The 18,343-nt window shown below is 41.5% G+C and overlaps 1 protein-coding gene across 3 annotated transcripts in view; it reads left to right on the top strand.

Moving 5' to 3' along the window:
• The first annotated feature begins 418 nt into the window (after window positions 1-418).
• The window catches only part of CYRIA (CYFIP related Rac1 interactor A), a 57,933-nt gene continuing 40,008 nt past the window's right edge, over window positions 419-18,343 (top strand). For all 3 annotated transcript variants that reach the window (XM_033004530.2, XM_033004531.2, XM_033004532.2), the window contains exons 1-2: window positions 419-563; window positions 17,798-17,848. The gene's annotated coding sequence lies outside the window, so the exon portion shown is untranslated. The remainder of the gene's footprint in view (window positions 564-17,797; window positions 17,849-18,343) is intronic.

The raw sequence follows: 18,343 nt of genomic DNA, 5'->3' as shown, positions 1-18,343 counted from the left end.
CACCAAAAAAAAAAAAAAAAAAAAGAGCTGGGCGGCGAGGGGGACGTGATCTCGGCGAATCGGGGTGGATTTGGGTCAGCGCCGCTGTCCCCGGGCGGGGGCACAGCACGTTTCCCGGCCCTTATTTCCGAGCAGACACCCCAGACCCCCCCGCCCGCCGGGCCGGGGAGCCGGAGGGTCCCCGCGGAGATTCTCCCCACCGCCTCGTCTCCCCGCTCCCCTCGTTCAGTGCCGCCCCGCTCCCCCCGCCCCCGCCCCGGTCCCCCCCTCGGCCCCCCCGCCCCGGTCCCCCCCTCGGCCCCCCCGCCCCGGTCCCCCCCTCGGCCCCCCCGCCCCGGTCCCCTCCCAACGCGCAGCCCGCGGCGGCGGGAGGAGGGTCTGAGGCGGGTCTGAGGCGGCCGCGCCCGCCCGCCCGGGGCCGGCCGCCGGCGGGAGCCGCACGCAGCCGCGGCGGGGCGGGCCTGGGAGCGTCGCGCTGGGCCGCGCCGCGCAGCGCAGCGCAGCGCCGGCGGCTGTTCCGGAGGAGCGGGGGATGGACGAGGGTCCCTGCAGCGGCGGCTCAGGTAAAAGCGGTGGGGCGGGGAGGCACGGCGGGGCCGGGTGCCGCCGCCGCCCGCCCCGGGGGCTGAGCCGACTCTACCGCTGGTTCCCGCAGCTCGTTCCGGCAGCGGGGCGGGGACGGGGCTCTGCAGCCCCCGGGGCTTTCTCCACCCGCGGGGCTCCCCGCGCCCGTTGTGCCCGCTCCCCGGCCCAGGGTCACCCCTCCCCGGGCGGCGCGGCTGCCCCGGCCCCCTCACATCGCCGCGGCGGGGAGGGGGGAACGCGGCCAACTGTTGCCTGGGGAAGCGCCGGCCCCAGAGCGTTGCCGGCTGCCGCAGCGGCGGGGCGGGGAGCGCTGGGAGCTCTCGCTTCGCCTCGGCTACCGGCGGCGTCTGGGGGGGGCGTCGGTCGCGGTGCGGGCCCCCGCGGAGGTTCCCCGGTTGGCCTCGCCCCAGGCGGGGGGGAGAGGCTTCCCCCGGGCGCAGGCCCCTCCGGGGGGGGACAATCCCCGCTTGTCCGTGGCCGGCCGGGGAAGGCCGGGGCCGGCGCGGCCGCAGGGGAGAGCGGCGCCGTGCGGGGACCCGCCTCTGCCCGCGCCCGGGCCCCGAGGAGCCCCCCTGAACTCTTAAGGCTGGCCGAGGGTATCGCCTCAAAACCCCGTCGCGGTGCCTTGCTGCAGTAAGAACGTCGGTGCTGGGGGGGGGGGGGGGGGGATTAAATTGACAATTTGGATTATACCGAAAACTTCAAATTCCAGCTGCTGGTGGTGGTTGGGTGCAGGGTTCTGTAAACGCGGTGGTTCCAGAGGGGTGTACCTGGGCGTGAGATGGAAACAAGGTCTGTCAGGCTGTGTTCACCTCCGTGTTTGAATCTCTGTTCGGGCTGAGACGCGTTACAGTGAACAGATACCACGCTTGCACATATTCTTCCTATTATTATTTTTCCCCTAATTTAATTTCAAGACCGTTTAGCTTTAATTTTATTTATCTGGGGTTTGTTAAGATCTTGCTAATACATGATGCCACTGTGTATAAGCGAACGCTCCATAATTCGCTGGCAGCACGGCAAGACTCTTTAACTTCACAGGCTTTCAGCAGTGGTACTAACTCGCCAAGGGTGGTGATGTGTGGTGGTTTCCAGCCTGTTCTTGGTAGTCTTTGACTGCCATGCAGCCCGTCTTCGTGCTCTCTGGTTTTGTTTAGTAGCTCCTAAAAGCAGTTTAATATGCCTATGGGGAAGGAGTAAGTTAAGGGGGACAGGGATGTTTTTGCTTTGCTCCTCCTGTTCTCACCATCTGCAAGGTCAGAAAAAAGGGCAAATGACTTTGGCTGTGAACTCTTAGGTGGGGACATCTGGAATGAAATGCTGTCGTGACATGAGGTTGCCTTGTGGGCAGAGAATTTCATGTGCTCAGCACTGCTCAGCAAAAATACCCCAACTCATATTACACAGGGAAGAACCAAACATACTTCCCTTTTCTCTGTTATGCTAACTTTTGTATTTTCATAAATTGTAAGGAAGACTTATATATCAGCAATGTACTTGTTTATTTTTTTAAGGAATAAACTTTGTAATTTCTTGTGTTTGAGTCTCCTTTTTACTTTCCCATAATACCCCTATATGCCACCTCACCAGGCCCGAATTAAAAATAAACGATAAAGCCCTACTACTCATGAATTCGGCTTTCCTAGGGTAGACCTGAAAAAAATGTTTTAATAAAATGAAATTACAGATTATGGGAATAGCACAAAGGGTTTGACATAAATTCATAAAAAGCATCAAGTAGCAACTAAAAAGAAAATTATTCAAGTTCAGTTTGAACTGCTATAGTATAGTCTATCTGGTCTTTAAGGTTTCACTTAAATGCAAAGTATGGCAAGTATAAGTGAAGTTGTCTGGGTTCTTTATATGGTTTCTTAATGACTGCCCAGTATTTTATTGTGTCTTGCTCTATACTTTTTCACTACTCTCCTGTGCTGTTTTTGCAGTGATGCTTTGTTTTTTCCCATGAACTTCTGTTCTTTATTAAAACCAGAAAATAAGCAAACAGCAAGTGATTAAAAAAACAATGTATGCCAGTAATTAGAATAAAAAATAGATGGTTAATTCACCAAGGAAAAATGGTGATCATCTTGGATACTACTGCATAGTTTCTGTCAGCAGATGTCATTTTGCAATAATAGTGAGTCTATTAGTGAATTTTACAGTGCTGGGAAGGTAATTCATTGTTAGTGTGTTTAGATTGTCTTCATGACATCATTTTTCGACACTGTTTTGTCAGGCTGAAATATCTTGTCCTCAGCAGTATGGTAGTCTCACAAAGACATTGAGGATTTGTATGTTCAGTATGTTGCAAATTTCCATGTTACGTGTTACACAAAATGAAGAGCTTAAAATGTGTGTCAAAAATTCTAGATGTTATTTAGGTGAATAACAATTCCCATAATTTAACAGGGGAAATATTTTACTGGTGTACAGATACTAAATAAGACCTCATTAATCAATCATATTTATACATATTTCCAAATACCCTTTTAATTAGATTTTTTAGATAAACTATAAAAGAGTTTTGTAGAATCACTGGCATTCTTTAGCACTAGGTGCATATTGCATGCAGTAGCATGTGAACTTGATCATTCAGTTCACATTTTATACAAAACAGAGAAATATTCTTCTGTATCCAAAAACTATGCAATCCAGACATCGCTTGATCTCCTGTTAAATCCCTGGAGACAAACTAAGTATGTCAGTGTGACCTTGTAACATCAGTGGACAGGGGAATATGCATACTAATACTGTATGTTGATTTGAAGGAGCCAAAGCCTTTCAGTGTTTCCTCTGTGCTGAATTCAGTATGTATTTGGATCTGTTTCAGTATTATCAATCATTCTTTTAGCAGTGCTTTCTACTCATGTTGTCTAGGAATGCAAAACAGTAACATTAAATCAGAGAAAACAGTTTGAGAGGCATGAATTAAAATATTTAATACATGGGGCAGCTTGAGAGTTGCAAAAAACACAGTCATAAATTTGAATATTGTTGTTTAAATTAAAATTTGAATAGAAGCTGCTATGCACTCATGTGTGAATGATAACGAGAGCAATGTGAATGATGTGAGATGTACAGGTCCTAATTCTTATGAAGTACTGAATTTGCCATTCTTTTACTTTCACAGAATTCCAATTCACACTTCCAATTAAAATGAAAAATGCGTCGTCTTTTCTATCTTTATGCTGCTTGATACAAGTTCTTGATTTAAACTGGTAGCAGTGGTTGCTTCTACAGGAAAAATAACAGTAATAGCTATAGGACAAATACCTTTTAGGACACATATGACGCAGTGCTGCACTGACACAGAGGTGCTTGAAATATTTTTATTTATTATTGTGGATTTTAAATGTTTAGAAATAATCTTATGGTTGGTATCTTCATGTTGACATTAAGTTAAATATCAGTCAGTCTTACCTTAGTTGAGGGATGGTTACTTTTGCATACTAACCGATGAAATATTCTTGTCTAATTTATGAACTTGTCAAGAGACTACAGAACCAGTGCTCTATGGGACCTCTTTGTGTGTTTTATCCTTTTTTTTTTTTTTCCTGCCCATGATAATACTTCTGTAGGGGTGTTCATATTGATGATGGACAGGTTGACTTTTAGCATCATGGTTTGGATGATCAGCAGTGCAAAAGGTGAAGCTAATGCTTAAGTCTGATGCTTATTTTTGAGTAAATCTATGTAAGGAATTTGTGAAGTTTGCAAAATGTGAAAAGTTCTTTTTGAAGGTGCCATAGCAGTGCAACTTGTGGTGCTGTGTGTGCCTATCACAAGTGCTAGTCTGGTTTGGTTAAAGTCTTAATAAATGTGGTTCATGAATGTGTGTTCCTCAGACCTGTTGAAGAGCAATGATATGTCATGGGAGTTGTCATGTCTGGAATATGGCATGGAGCATAGTGGCTTCTGGAGTCTGGTCCCCTGCTTGTCTGTGGTGAGCTCTGGATGACTGAGTCATATCTGGGCACTGGAGTTTGCACAATTTAATAACACTGTGGAGGTGGTTCGGTGTTTTTAAGGGGATGTGTAGGCTTACACTGACATTTTAGATAAAAGCCATCATTCTGTACTCTCCTATAGCTCTCTGATACACATAGGTTTAACTTAAAATCTAAGTAGTTGTCAGAAGCTTTTTTGATATATAATTTATGGGATTGGGGTTAGGGGGAGGGAGGGAAATCCTTCTCCCTGTTGTATTGCAGCCTGAATTCATAAATTATTTGAATAGCCTATTTTACAATTAGATGCCTCAAAGCTAAGGTCGATGTTCTTAAAACTCATGTCTGAAAGCACACTGTTGTCTGTATTTTTTACTGTGAAGAAAATCAGATGCACTGAGCTTCATTTCTCCATCCATCCAGAGCTGTTACCACTGTGACTGTTCTGGAGAGTGGCATCTCTCTCCTGTCTAACTGCCTTTGGCATCCTGAGTTGGGAATGTTCCCGCAGGATTTGAAAAGCTCATTTTGCTAAGAAATAAGTAAATGTAAGCTATTTACTCAAACACGAGGAAGAAGCGTTTGCAGTGATGTTTATATCTCCCTCTTCTTATATTTGATGGTGCATTAGTTACATCCCTTACTCATGAAATGTGAAGCCTGATTCTCAGTTCCCTTTTCAGCTTGCTCACATCTCCCTCTTCTCAGCAGAGTGCAACAAGCAGCATGCCATAAGCTGTCCTTTATTTCACCTGCAACTGTGTTACTTTGAAAAACATAATTAGGCCAGAGGGAGAGTGACTCCTGCCCTGTGATTAAGGCATTCAGGTGAGGGAAATCTGGTTTCTATGGGTGTTTAATTCTTTCGTCCAGTAAATATTTTTCCATTTCATAGCTTCAGCGGGAGTAGTCTAGGACAGACTATAGTCTTTGGGTTAGGGCACAACGCCGGCATGCAGAGCTGTGGTTGTGAGCCAGCCTCTCAACCTGGAAAGAGCCTACCACCCACTTTTACTTCCTTTGTGGTTGCTTTCCTGATGCTTTTAAATTGCTCAGTGGTGCTTGGAGACATGCTCCTACTTTCTCATCCAAAACTTCAAAATTACATGACTCCTTTCCTCATCAGCCTGTGAAAGGGATGACTTTGTGTCTTGCTTCTGGGGAGGTCTGAGGGTTTTACAACCTTTTTTAATAACATAGGTACCACTTGAGCTTCCAGGATAGGTGACATTTAAGGTACAGCCTTCACAACTATGTTTCCTATTAGGTTAGATGGCTTCCTGCTTACTATCCCAGTTATCTTAATTGCCATTATATAACCAAATTTATTGTAGCCATGCTCAAAATTCTCTTGTGAGTCCATTTTGTGCTTCTGGTCTCATATGGACAGGTAAATCTAAGAAAAGTGTAGATTTTGGGGGGATGAAGGCCAGATTTTGGCAAGACTGAGGTTCCCTTCAGGAAAAAGTCTTTGTTTTGGGATTAGAACACAATTTGAACCTAGTCTGATTCAGTTGTCCAGCATAGGCATCTTGTCCTTACTGAGATGCTTTAAGATATCCACTGCATCTATGCTTGGCTAGCAGATGCAAGACAGCCAGAAAACACAAGTCCTAATTGAACTAGTACCTGCTAGGAAGGTGGAATATTTTAAGACTGCTTGGTACTATTTGCCTCTGCAACTGAATTGAGCCCAGTAGTGTCCCAAGACTATTGTTGCTTAGGCTGAATGTCGTTAGACTGAGAAGTGGGAGGAAGGCGTTGTTTTCTTGCTTTTCAAAGTCATTTCAAAGAAAACCTTCTTTCTGTTTTCTTTACTGTGAGTCTATTTGGTACCTAGCCCAATCATTATAATTTTCATTTTGTAGCTGCCCCAGATCAAGTCTGGAAGGTTAGCTTGAGTTAATGGCTTTCTGGGAAGATAGAGAGAAAGTTCATCTTCTGATATTTCTCATGCATATTAATAGTGGTGTGGAGCTGTGGGGCAAAAATTCATTACTGTTGGTTGTTAGCTGGTATGGAAATGCTGCATAATGGTGCCATTTACAGAGCTGAATTGGTTTTGGAGAAGAAGGAAAATTCTCTCTGGTAACTGATCCATATGATCCTATCTCCAGTAAATTGATTCCAGAATTGTGTTTAAATAGCCTCCGTGAGCGATGTGCAGTGGTATTTATTTGGTACAGATGATTTGCTGGTCCTGATTTTTTGGAGGGGGGTTTGTTTAATGCTGTGGAAATTGGGGGAGGGAGGCAACAGTGAGGGGAAAATTTTATAATATTCCTTAGAGTTGTTCAAACCTGTTTAGATTTTGGAAGGCTAGATTGTTAAATTTGTTGTGTTTTATTTCTAGAAACAGCCTAATTTTGTCTGTTATACTTTCTCCCACCCACATATACACAGTCTGACTCCTTGTACTGTATTGCTTTGTAATTGCACAGTGTTTTGCTTCAAGGATCATCTGTAGACTGTTGTTGACTCCTTCAGATAAAGATTTCATGATCGACGTTGGCATCTTTAGAAGCTTCTGGAAATAAGTCTGTCATCATCTCCCTAATAATTGATGGCGGCAGTGGAAATGGGAGCTGATTTTCTGTGACCATTTTTCCTATGTTTTTATTATTAAAGCAGGAATGCCTTGTAAGACTGGGGCACCTCCCTCACCCTCTCCCAAGGCTGTGCTGCAGCAATGCTCTGTAATACCAATTACTGCGGGGACAGTTTGCTGTTCCAAATGAGATCATGATGGGGATGCTGGAAAATGAGTCTCTCTCAAAATGTGTTTCATGCTCTGAATACTTGAGAGATTTTGTTAGAGTGTGATACTTGGGTCTAGGGGGTTTATGTTTTTAATTAGAGAAGGTGTTAAAAAATCTGCATACTATTTTGCATCAACATCTCTTGTATTCTAGAGGAAAGCACAAAATATTTCCTGATCTTGAAGTATTCTGGGAATATGTTGCCTGTAAAACTGATTCATATTTCTGCAACTGGATAATCTTACTACTTTTACTTTATTTTTTCCCCCAAAGACAGGGAGAGTGCACACAGAGTCTTTAGATGTATAGATAATCTGCTTGTCTGTTTTTATATTGCGAGACAAAAAATGATTTGGGTCTGACTACTTACGCCTTTGTTTTATTGAGATTTTGATTTATTATGGCATAGACAATATCATGTTGTCCTTTACTGAACTAAAAGTAAATCTGCCAAAAAAAATCCCCTTTTGTTCTGCTGCTGAGGAACACTGTGGGCTGCCAAATCCTGGCAGTCTGAGTCACCACAATTGTAATAAAGTGTTTGTACTTTTGCGGTTGCTGTTATTCAGTGTCTTCTAATTTATTCATAAGGCAAAGGGACATCTACAGGTTAAAATACTACTTTTTAAAGAAATATTCCATGTTTATACTGAAATTACATTTGTCAAAAGAGAAATAAATACACACTGGTAACACTTCAAAGCTTCCAAGGAGCAAATGGTAATCTTTAACAATAAGGAATACATATATGCATATATTTAACAAACTTCATTTTCTGTGTAAGAGCAATGTTAGACTTCAGAAAATGATAGGATTATTTTAAACTCCTTACTGAACTCTGCTGTTTTGTTCATCTGATCTGACCTGATAATGATCTGATAAGCAGGGAAACTGTTTCCTTCCTTAAGGAAAAAAAAAAAAAAAAAGGAATAGTTTTAAGGACAGAGACTCAGACCCTGGAAATGCTTATCTGTATTTTAACTCTGATGCATGGTCTGTGACCCAGCAAGCATAACTCATGTAATTGAATTCAAGATCACTCCCAAACAAAGCAGTCAGATATTAAGTTGTGATATTCAAGTAAAATGGAATGACTGCACATAAACAGCTGAGGGAAAGCAAAGTGGTTCTGAATCAAGAATGGGTACTGGAAAGGCTGACAAATAGGTTCCTTGACTCCGCAGCAGATGTGTGTGGTGTCCTGCACCTGGCTGTGGGTACCCTGTGGTGGTCTGGCTGATGCATCCCATCGCCTGGGCTGGGGCAGGAGATGGGACTTCCTACAGATTCTTGATCCCATCACCTGTGCATGAAGAGGAGATAGGTTTCCTTATAATTTCTCAATTCTTTAGCTGTTTATAGGTAGGAATCCTCATGATTTAGGCTTTTAACTCTAATATTGGTTATTAAGGCAGAAACAATGATTTCTTTCTTTCTATTGATAAAAGAACAATAATGCTTTTATTCCTTTCTTGCTTGATACATAAGAAATTCTGTATGTCATTTACCTTTCCCTAGTGCTGAGATAATGAAATTTCCACAGTTCTCAAAAAAAGTCAACTTCAGTAAGTCAGAACATTAGTATCTTTCCCTGACTCTGTCTGGTAGAGCTGCTGAAGAAAAGGAAGGTGGACTGAGCAGCGTTTGGGTGGTGGGCACTGGGGTGGTGTGGGACACATATGGAAATTCATGTGGCAGAACGTACTATAATTTTAACAGATGCTTTGAATCATACCATGACTACAGCTGTTTCACGTGCTACTGACAGGACATTCACACAAAGAAAGGAGGTGGTAGATAAGCAAATGCAAATATATTACATGCCCTCTATCTTGTAGGTTTTAATACATACATTCTCTAATGACGAGTTCAGCGTGAAACACTTGGTGACATGTAATTATATATACATAACGTAAATAGCAGTTGATTCATGCTATCCCTCTCGGGGAATATATTCTTAATACACTGAGGTAGGGATGAGTGAATAGTAGTACAGCTCTGAGCTTCTTAATTCATGTGGCAATTCAGTCTCGCTCGGGGTGCTGACTTCCTTTCTCCTTTTTTTTTGCCCATAAAAGGAGAAAAGCGTTACCATATGACTCGCTTTAGAGAGAATCACAAGATGAGGATGGGGGGTGGGGGGAGTTATTCAGGTAACTTTTTCTTGTACACGATATAAGACATTCTGCTTTCTGTGTTTAAGGTGGTATTACTAGCAGAGTATGTGATAGTATCTCATTCAACTTACATTGAAGTAAACCATTAAATTCTTCTAATAACTTTTTTTTTTCTTTTTTCCTGTATGGATGAGAGATTTGGACAGGATCTTGGATATAAATGAGTTTGGAAAGAAGATGAAAATCCTATTCTCAGGGATTAGGCTGTCCTCCAAACCTGCAGACACTTTCCTGCTGGTGGTTAAAGAATCACTGCGTGTGGTATTCTCCCATCTTGTGCCAGTGACTGTAGATAGGTATGCCTAAGTTTATTGCTTAATTTTGCACTGTTAAAAAGTTTAATCTCTAGTTTTCCAGAAAAAAAAGATTGTTCAGGTGATTCTCTGAGGACTTGACAAGAAATCAAATCTGGACATTGCAGTGCCTTTCTGTGACTGGAGAAGCCCTTGAAGCCCACTTGCCTCTGCAGTCTTTCAGTGTACAGTCAGTTGCCTGACTTCGACATATTCTGACAAAAAGCATAGCCCTCCCACTGATGAAGGTCATTTTCTCTATAGAACAAAGGCATTAACAGCTGTAAGTAAGTTCCACCCAGCTTCTGTTGTGGGCTACGAGGTGGTCTTTGATGGGCTCCTGATTCAGCATCAGAGTGTGCAGCCAGCACCAGGATGGTCTCGAACTGGGCAGCTTCAACCCTGCTGCCTGCTGATGTCCTGCATGTTCATTCAAAGCCATCTCTGTGTCAGTGATTCACAGTATTGATCACAGTATTGATCAGGTTGGGTTTAGTCAACCTTGTACGTTCCCTTTATTTACGGGTGCTGTGAAACAGTTTGACATGGGGGCATGTAAATCAGCTGCCTCTTCTTGCTCAGTCCAACACAAGGTAGTTTAGAAATTACAGCAGAATGGATTTACCTGTGGAAACCAGACTCTTTTCTTTGACAACTGTGGAAAGTGGAGATCTTTGACACAAACATTTACTTTCATATGAAATAAAGCATTTTGTCCAGGAATCCAAAGGGAGCTGGAGAAAAATAAGATCTTAGTAATGAGCAGTCATTTCCTGGCATCATCCTTTTCTAGTGTCACTGTAGGTATCCTGGGAACAGAGCAAAAAGACCATACTAATTCTGGATCTAAAGTAACTTTTTCTTTTAAGCTGGTTTATTATTTTTTTTCCACATCAGAACTAGGATGTAGGCCAAGATCTGTGAGAAACAGATGTCTGTCTCATACCAGCAGTGCTATCATCACTGGGATTTAATACATTTGTTACTTCACTTATGTGGGAGGGTTTCTTGTTGTGTTGTAGGTTTTTGGTTGTTTTTCTCGGAAGATCTGATAGTGTGTTTTCTGGTTAATTGGAGTGATGGTCTTTAGTCGAGTGTTGATGTCACTGTTGGGGTAGATGTGTCATCTTTTCATCTTTTTGAAAGACAAGTTGTACCTGTGGTTCAAGGCACTACAATTAGAGTAAATCAGGGTGTGCAAGCTCATCATCTGGGACCATTAGGTTGGAGAAGATGGTTATTAAGTGGACTCATGAGACCAGATTGGCAGCCAGTACTCCAGCAGTTATAAATGGTTCGTCAAGGTTTTACAGAATAATATGTAGTTTTGTAAATACTGAGATGGGTTAACTGTGACTGGATGCCAGGTGCCCAACAAAGCTGCTGTATCACTCCACCTTCTCAACTGGGAAGGGTGGAGAAAACATAATGAAAGGCTTGTGCATCAAGACAAGGACAGAGAGATCACTAAGCAATTAACATCATGGGCAACACAGACTCGACTTGGGGAACTTAATTTAATTTTTTGCCAATCAAATCAGAGTAGGATAATGAGAAAAGGAACAAATCTTCAAATACCTTCCCTCCACCCCTCCCTTCTTCCCAGGCTCAACTTTGCTCCTGATTTTTTCTACCTCCTCCCCAGCAGTAGCACAGGGGGATGAGGAATGGGGGCTTGTGGTCAGTTCATCACCCGTTGTCTCTGTCACTCCTTCTTCCTCAGCAGGAGGACTCCTCTCACTCTTCCCCTGCTCCAGCATGGGGTCCCTCCCACAAAAGACATTATTCCACAAACTCCTCCAACACGAGTCCTTCCCACAGGCTGCAGGTCTTCACAAACTGCTCCAGTGTGGGTCCCTCCCACGGGGTCACAAATCCTGCCAGCAAACCTGCTTCAGCACGGGCTCCTCTCTCCATGAGGCCACAGGCCCTGCCAGGAGCCTGCTCCAGCACAGGCTTCCCATGGGGTCACAGCCTCCTTTGGGCATCTTCCTGCTTCTGCTTGGAGTCCTCCATGGGCTGCAGGTGGGTGTCTGCTCCACCATGGACCTCCATGGGCTGCAGGGGCGCAGCCTGCCTCACCATGGTCTTCATCGTGGGCTGCAGGGGAATCTCTGCTCTGGTGCCTGGAGCACCTCCTCCCCCTCCTGCTTCCCTGACCTTGGTGTCCACAGAGTTGTTGCTCTCACATATTTTCATTCCTCTCTCCGGCTGCTGTTGCACAGCAGGTTTTTTTCCCCTTCTTAAATATGTTATTCCAGAGGCACTACCACCATCACTGATGGGCTCAGCCTTGGCCAGCGGTGGGTCTGTCCTGGTGCCAGCTGCATCGGCTCTGTTGGACATGGGGGAAGCTTCTGGCAGCTTCTCACAGAAACCACCTCTGTAGCCCCCCTGCCACTACCGAAACCTACTCATGCAAACCCAGTACAGAATACGGTTACGTTTGTAAGACTACTTCAAGGTAAGCAGAGTTGGGAATGGAGAAGCATGTAGGGAGATGATCTATAGGTAAGGAGTTGTGAAAGGGGTGTATGTTTTTGGACTGTCAGTGTAATTTTTCAGTACACTCTGACACTGCATAATCACTTATATCTATACAAAATTTTGAACAGACATTCTTGGTAAGTGTAATATTTACATTGAAATTTGCACCATGGTAGTTGTGTTTTCCTTTGGAAAATTTTTATATGCCTCTGTTGTTTTTACAAAGACTCCTTGCTTATGTTCGTGTTTTGTTTTGTTTTTTGTTTTTTTTTTTTTTTTGTGCAAAATAAAGGTAAATCTTTTTGATTCAAGTGGGCATGAAAATTTTTAAACTAAGTAAGTTGTGATATCTGACTTAGAAGAAAGAAACGAATTTGTGAAGACATATGTAAGTTTGTGAATTATTGAAAAGAGCACGTATTTGTTTCTGAAATGCTAATAATGTAAAGTTAATTATTTCCTTGCCCACCACTCTGATGTGGGTAAAATTTGGAGAAGTAGAGTCTCAGCTGTTGTGCATTGGGGTGCTGTCAGTAGAGCTATGCCCACTCTATACCCACTGACATGGCCAATGTTCTACTGGCAGCTGTCCACGCATGCTGAAATTAAGAAGTCAGATGCTCATCTTCAGTCTGTCTGAACACATTAAAAAACCCCAAAACCTAAGGAGTGCAAACTTGAACATGTGCCGCATGCAAGACGTGCAGAAACACAAGTCCTCAACTGTTAGACGTTTATTTGGTTCCGTTCTCTTGGCTTGAAAGCAACAACCACCTAGGTGAGGATGTGATATTAAAGACAGAAATTATAATGCCTGGAAGAGATGACCTGTTAATTCTGCAATGCATTGGCTACTTATGGAAATAACTTCTAAAAGTGATGTTCTCCAGAAGCAACTGGCTACTATAATCATGATGCATGTTCATAGTAGGAACTAAATAAGGAATGGATATGGCATGCAACTGTACTGTTACATTTTTAGTACTGTTCATGACACAGTTTTGTCCTGTGCCAGCTAACAGTCTCCCAGATAATGCCCAAGCATAGTTCTGGGGTTAGGAGAGATGGATCTTTTCCAAAAGGCTGTTTGGATCTGGCTAGGCTGTTTTAGAGAGATAGGATTTTAGTTGTACAGCCATGATCTGTACCATGCTTGCTGGTTCCAAGCCCAAATCGTGGCTATGTGCCCTGGTCTGTTTTATTTTCTGACATATGTGGCCACAGATTCTGCTTTCCAGGAAGCTGGGATTCAGCAGCTTCTTTGGGAAGGCAATGGCAGGATTGTCTTTGTGTGTTTAGAAAGGTAGGAGAAAGAATTCTATCAAATCTGTGAGAAGCTGTGTCTGTGAAGCTGGAAAAATAATCCGGAGCAATTTAAAATCATAGAACAATTGAGTTTCATATTCTTTTTATAAGAAAAGCCCCAGAAAATGCACAGGTGTAATTATCCATTTTGAAAGTACTAGTTTTAAAAAATAAAATAATTATGAAGGATTATGGCTTGGCATTTTAAATCAGAATGAATAAATTAAATGCAAGCAGGTGGCATCTACAGTGTCCTCAACCAGAGGATGTATATCCTGGCAGTACTGTAAAATTTATCCCTGTCCTAAGCTTAACTAAAGGAGCAATAGCAACCTGCTAGCACTGACCTGAGTTGGCATGATCTTTAGGTTTTCCCTGGGGAATCACTTTCTCAAGCAGATGTTGCATCCGTCTTCTAATTGTCTGATTGCTTCCTTTATATTTAGAAAAACTGTAGGGTGGGGGAGTTTTTTTTTTGTGGTTTTGTTTTGTTATTTATTTTTTTATTTTTTTTTTGTTAAGCAATGTTAAAGCTATTAGCATCCTAATAACAGAATCTGGTCCAACAGACAACTTGCAGGTTGACTCTACTCTATGGAGCACTTCCATCTGTCTCACTGCCTCTCTTCTATAGATGAGGAATAGCTGTTGGGATGGCGTAGGCTGCCTGGTGAACTGGACACATATCCCTCCACCTGGAAGTGGTCCAGTGATCAGAAACAGGTCCCTGTCTCTGTGTGGACAGTGAACTGGCCAAGCACCATTCCTGGGCTGGGAGTTCCTGATGCTGTTTGTGGTTTGAGGGTTGCATTGGGAGAGAATTGAAGCTGGGGTCAGGATACTCTAAGGATGAACTGCCCTGAATTACCTGTGTTACCACTGACATTTCTCACATCTTTCTGCATAATATTTAAATAGTACGAACTTGGTAGTAAAGGCTTTAATGAGCCTGTGCTTTTTCATTACGTACATTGACAAGTGTGTTCTGCTACTGCTCCTTTTTTACTTTTTATATCTTAAATCAAAATACAGATTTGTCACTTCATTTTGGAACATGTACTTTTTACTTTTTGAGCAAAGGACTTCTAAAGCATGAAATAATATTGTGGTTGCATAATTAGGATTCAGAGTCTGGCCTCTGACACACACTTCATCTTATTTAACTCTTCCATTTCACCTTTGAACTACAGCATTATATAGTTGATTCTGTAATGCAACTTCACTTAACTCTTTATTTGAAGTCATATTAATTTAGCTTCTTTGCTATTTATGCTTTGTTGAATACTGATCATACAGCCTTAATTATTTCTTACACAGCAGGAAACTTTCAAAGTAGCAGCTGTGTTTTGCCTTAAGTCAAATTGGTTGTGGACTACAGCTGCTCAAATCCCTGGGTGGATAATAAGCTTTGCTCTCAGCAGGTCCCTGGGACTACTATGCTGAGGGTACCAAATTGACTTCTGTCTTTCATTGTATAAATGAATTTTAACTAGAGATAAATTGACTTACTGGATGTTACCAAAATTCTTCTCTTCTGCATTAATATGTAATGGTTTGCCTCTTCGTTGACGTCTTTCCCTTAGAGCAGCGTTAAGGTTTTTGCTAAGGTTTCCAGAGTGTCTGTTTATTTCTGTCCATTTTTATCATGCTGGTATTTAAGAAATGATCACTTTCCTTTCTTCCTGACTTATGAATTCTCCTGAGGAGAAGAGCAGTTGCTCATAAACATGTTTCTTCACCCCGTGTTTAGGTCAGTGTGTTGTAAGCAGTATCTTGATATTTAGTTATTGTATAAACATGTTGAAGTGTTGTCCCTATTCATTCCCCCTGGCTTTCCTATGAAAGACTGATATCACTCTTAAACTGTTTATCTCCACTTTTAAAGGAATATTCCTTTTTAAAGACCCAAAACTGGAAATTTGAAGCTCCTTCAGTCAGAGTAGTTCATCCTCTTTCTCACCCATGGCACTTGCTTTCCCACTCAATTGCATTTCTCTCAGTCCAAATGTCTTACCTCGATGAACTTGCATTGCAGCCTGTTCCATGCAGTTACTGCTTGCGGAACAAGAAGTGCTTCCTGGCATCTGTTCACAGTCTTTTTTTAATGCCCATTTCATACCCATTCATTGTAGTAACTCTATGAATTGGACTGATGTTTTTGCATCCTATTTCAGATTGGTTTAGTTTGATTTTGTTTTAGACTGAAAGAAACTGGGATACCTGGGATAAATTTAAAAAAAATATTGAAAAGCAGACTTCTAGAATGTAATGTGTATTTTGTTAAAAATTTAATTCAATGCTAGCTACTACATAAGTTGTGCTTAGGATAGCTATTCTGTGTAATTTGCAAACTTTTTGTAATTTCATGACTCAGCTAAACAGGAGATACTCCTTGATAGCTGCTGTTTTTTTGTTTCCAAAATTTAGCTTTTCTATATAAAACTGTATTTCTCCAAATAAGCCAGGTTATGTAACACAACAAACTGCTCTAACGTAAAAAGTATGGAAATTATTAATATAATTGAAGAAAATTCTAATTTAGTTTTGATCCATGTTATATCTCAAGATTTCTAATTAGCTCGGTATGTTTATGTGCTCTGATGAACATACATTTTTTTAAAACAATCCAATTGTCTTGTTTTGCAATATACAAATTCTAAACATTATAACAAATATATTTTATCTTCTTTCATCTACTTCACAACTTTTATGCTACTTTTTATTACAATTTTTTATTTTTATTCCATAGAGTTTTAGCTTGGATTTTTTCTGTTCCCCTTGAAATCAGTTTAAAGGTTTCCGGCAACTTTTTGCCATAATTACACTTGTAAGTCTTTTTCTGTAATTAATGAATTTTCCTTAAAAATACATCTGTTCAAATGCTTCTGTAGAATTTGGTGAGATAAGTCCTGTGCATTTGAAGGGAATGAACTAGTTTTTCGCTCTCAAATTAGGATATTTTTAGTAATATTTTCATTTAATACTTACAGAAAGAAGAGGAAATTTTGTACCTTTTTTGCCTTATTAAAGTCTTTTTACTTCTGTTTCCTTTTTTGTGATAATGGGTTGTGAATTCGATTAAACTGTGTTGCCTGTGGCTTCAGTGACTAAAAACTCATCTTTTCACACTGATTAACTCCTTCAGGAGTGGATCAAATAAGCAGATCAGGTCATAGCTCAAATACATACAGTTCTGCAGGTATGTGCTTTGGTATGAGATACTGAATTGTTTAATTAATGTATTTAAGGTATTTATCTAACAAATACTTTCCTCTCCTTTCTCAAACTGACATAGGATTTTTTTGTATTGTGACATTCCTCCAAAGCCACTTGATGTTACGTCAGCATAGTCTGTGCTAGACTTGCCCTTTCAAAGCTAAATTCCACCTTTTTTATTTGTTGATCATCTGAATTTCACAGTCCAATTTCTTTACCTGCAGTGTTTGTTTCTGTTCTTTCCAGTCTCTTCTTCCTACTGCAATCCTTTCCCATCATTTTAATCCATTCCGTTCTACCACTTTCTCTTATTCCTGGTATTAAATCTGAATTGGTTTCTGTTTACCATGAATCTCACTGTGTTGTTGCTTAACCACTCTTTCCAGTTAACCTTAATTACATGAAACTTGGAAAATAACTAAAAACTTAGTAGCTTGGGAGTTAACATGGGGTAATGTGGGATACCCTCTTTGAAACTTTCTGACAGATGCTCATTTAATTAGTCATGGCATTCTTGAGTCCTTCAGGCTTGTCATTTTTGTTGCTGTTGGGTCAAGAGGGAAGGGGTCATGTTTTTATGTATCTTCAACCAGTAAATGCTGTAGCAAATGATGGTACCAGAGCTGGAGGGTCAGAAGTTCTGTCTTACTGCATCACTGCTCTGTAAGAAATGGTGGTTTCCTGGGTTCTGTGAAGTGCTTCCAGCCCCTCCCCTGTCCTGAGGTGTTCCTGCTTTGCCTGCTCCCATCTAAGCTGCTTAACTCTCAGGAGTTAACTAAACATCTTAAACATGATAACGGTACTCCTCTACGCTGATGCACCATGCTATGTGATTTATTGATGTTTTGCTCTGGGCATAATGCACAGTATAAGATACATTGCAGCAGTACTCATTGCTATAAATAAAAAAATAAATAAAAAAAAATACTATGTTTTGAAGACATTTAAGTAACTTTCCTGATTTTTACTTAGTAATTAAAACAGATTCATTAATAACAATTCTTTTAAACAAATTTTTAAATCCACAGATTGCAGCCTCTATCTAATTTGTGTGAAGGCGCTGGATCATCTTCAACAAGGTAAGAGTCAACTATGGTACTTTGTCTTGCACAGAACAGCTGTCTAGCAGATTTCAATGTCATAAATGATAAATGAATATTCATTTTCCCTTGAACAGCATCCTGTTATGTAGTTTTTCTGTTTCACCTAACTGATGCTTTCAAAATGCTATCTGGGCATAATAGTCTCACCTTGAGGTTTTTATTTGTTTGCTTTCCTTGCTATAGAACAACAACTGAGAATTCTTCTTCCTATGTACTTTTTTCATTTACTACACTGTTTTGAATCATTTAATTGTTATTGTTCTGGTTTGTGTAAACCCTTGGGACAGAGTTGGCTTAGGCAGAGAAAGGGATTTGTTCTCATCCTTTTTGAAGTCCTAATTCTGTGGGTTTATTGTTTTTTTTAGGCCTTCTACTGCCTTTTTTTATTTTCCAAATCTTGACGAGGTTCCCATCAAAATATCTGAAATACATGTTCTAAACGCCCTCTGTTGCTACAGAACTGGAGAGAAT

This window comes from Tyto alba, unplaced genomic scaffold (genome assembly GCF_018691265.1).
Source record: "Tyto alba isolate M040663 unplaced genomic scaffold, T.alba_DEE_v4.0 Super-Scaffold_40, whole genome shotgun sequence".
NCBI lineage: Eukaryota > Metazoa > Chordata > Aves > Strigiformes > Tytonidae > Tyto > Tyto alba.
The sequence above is the reverse complement of the archived record's forward strand: the minus strand, read 5'-3'. Positions and strand labels throughout refer to the sequence as shown.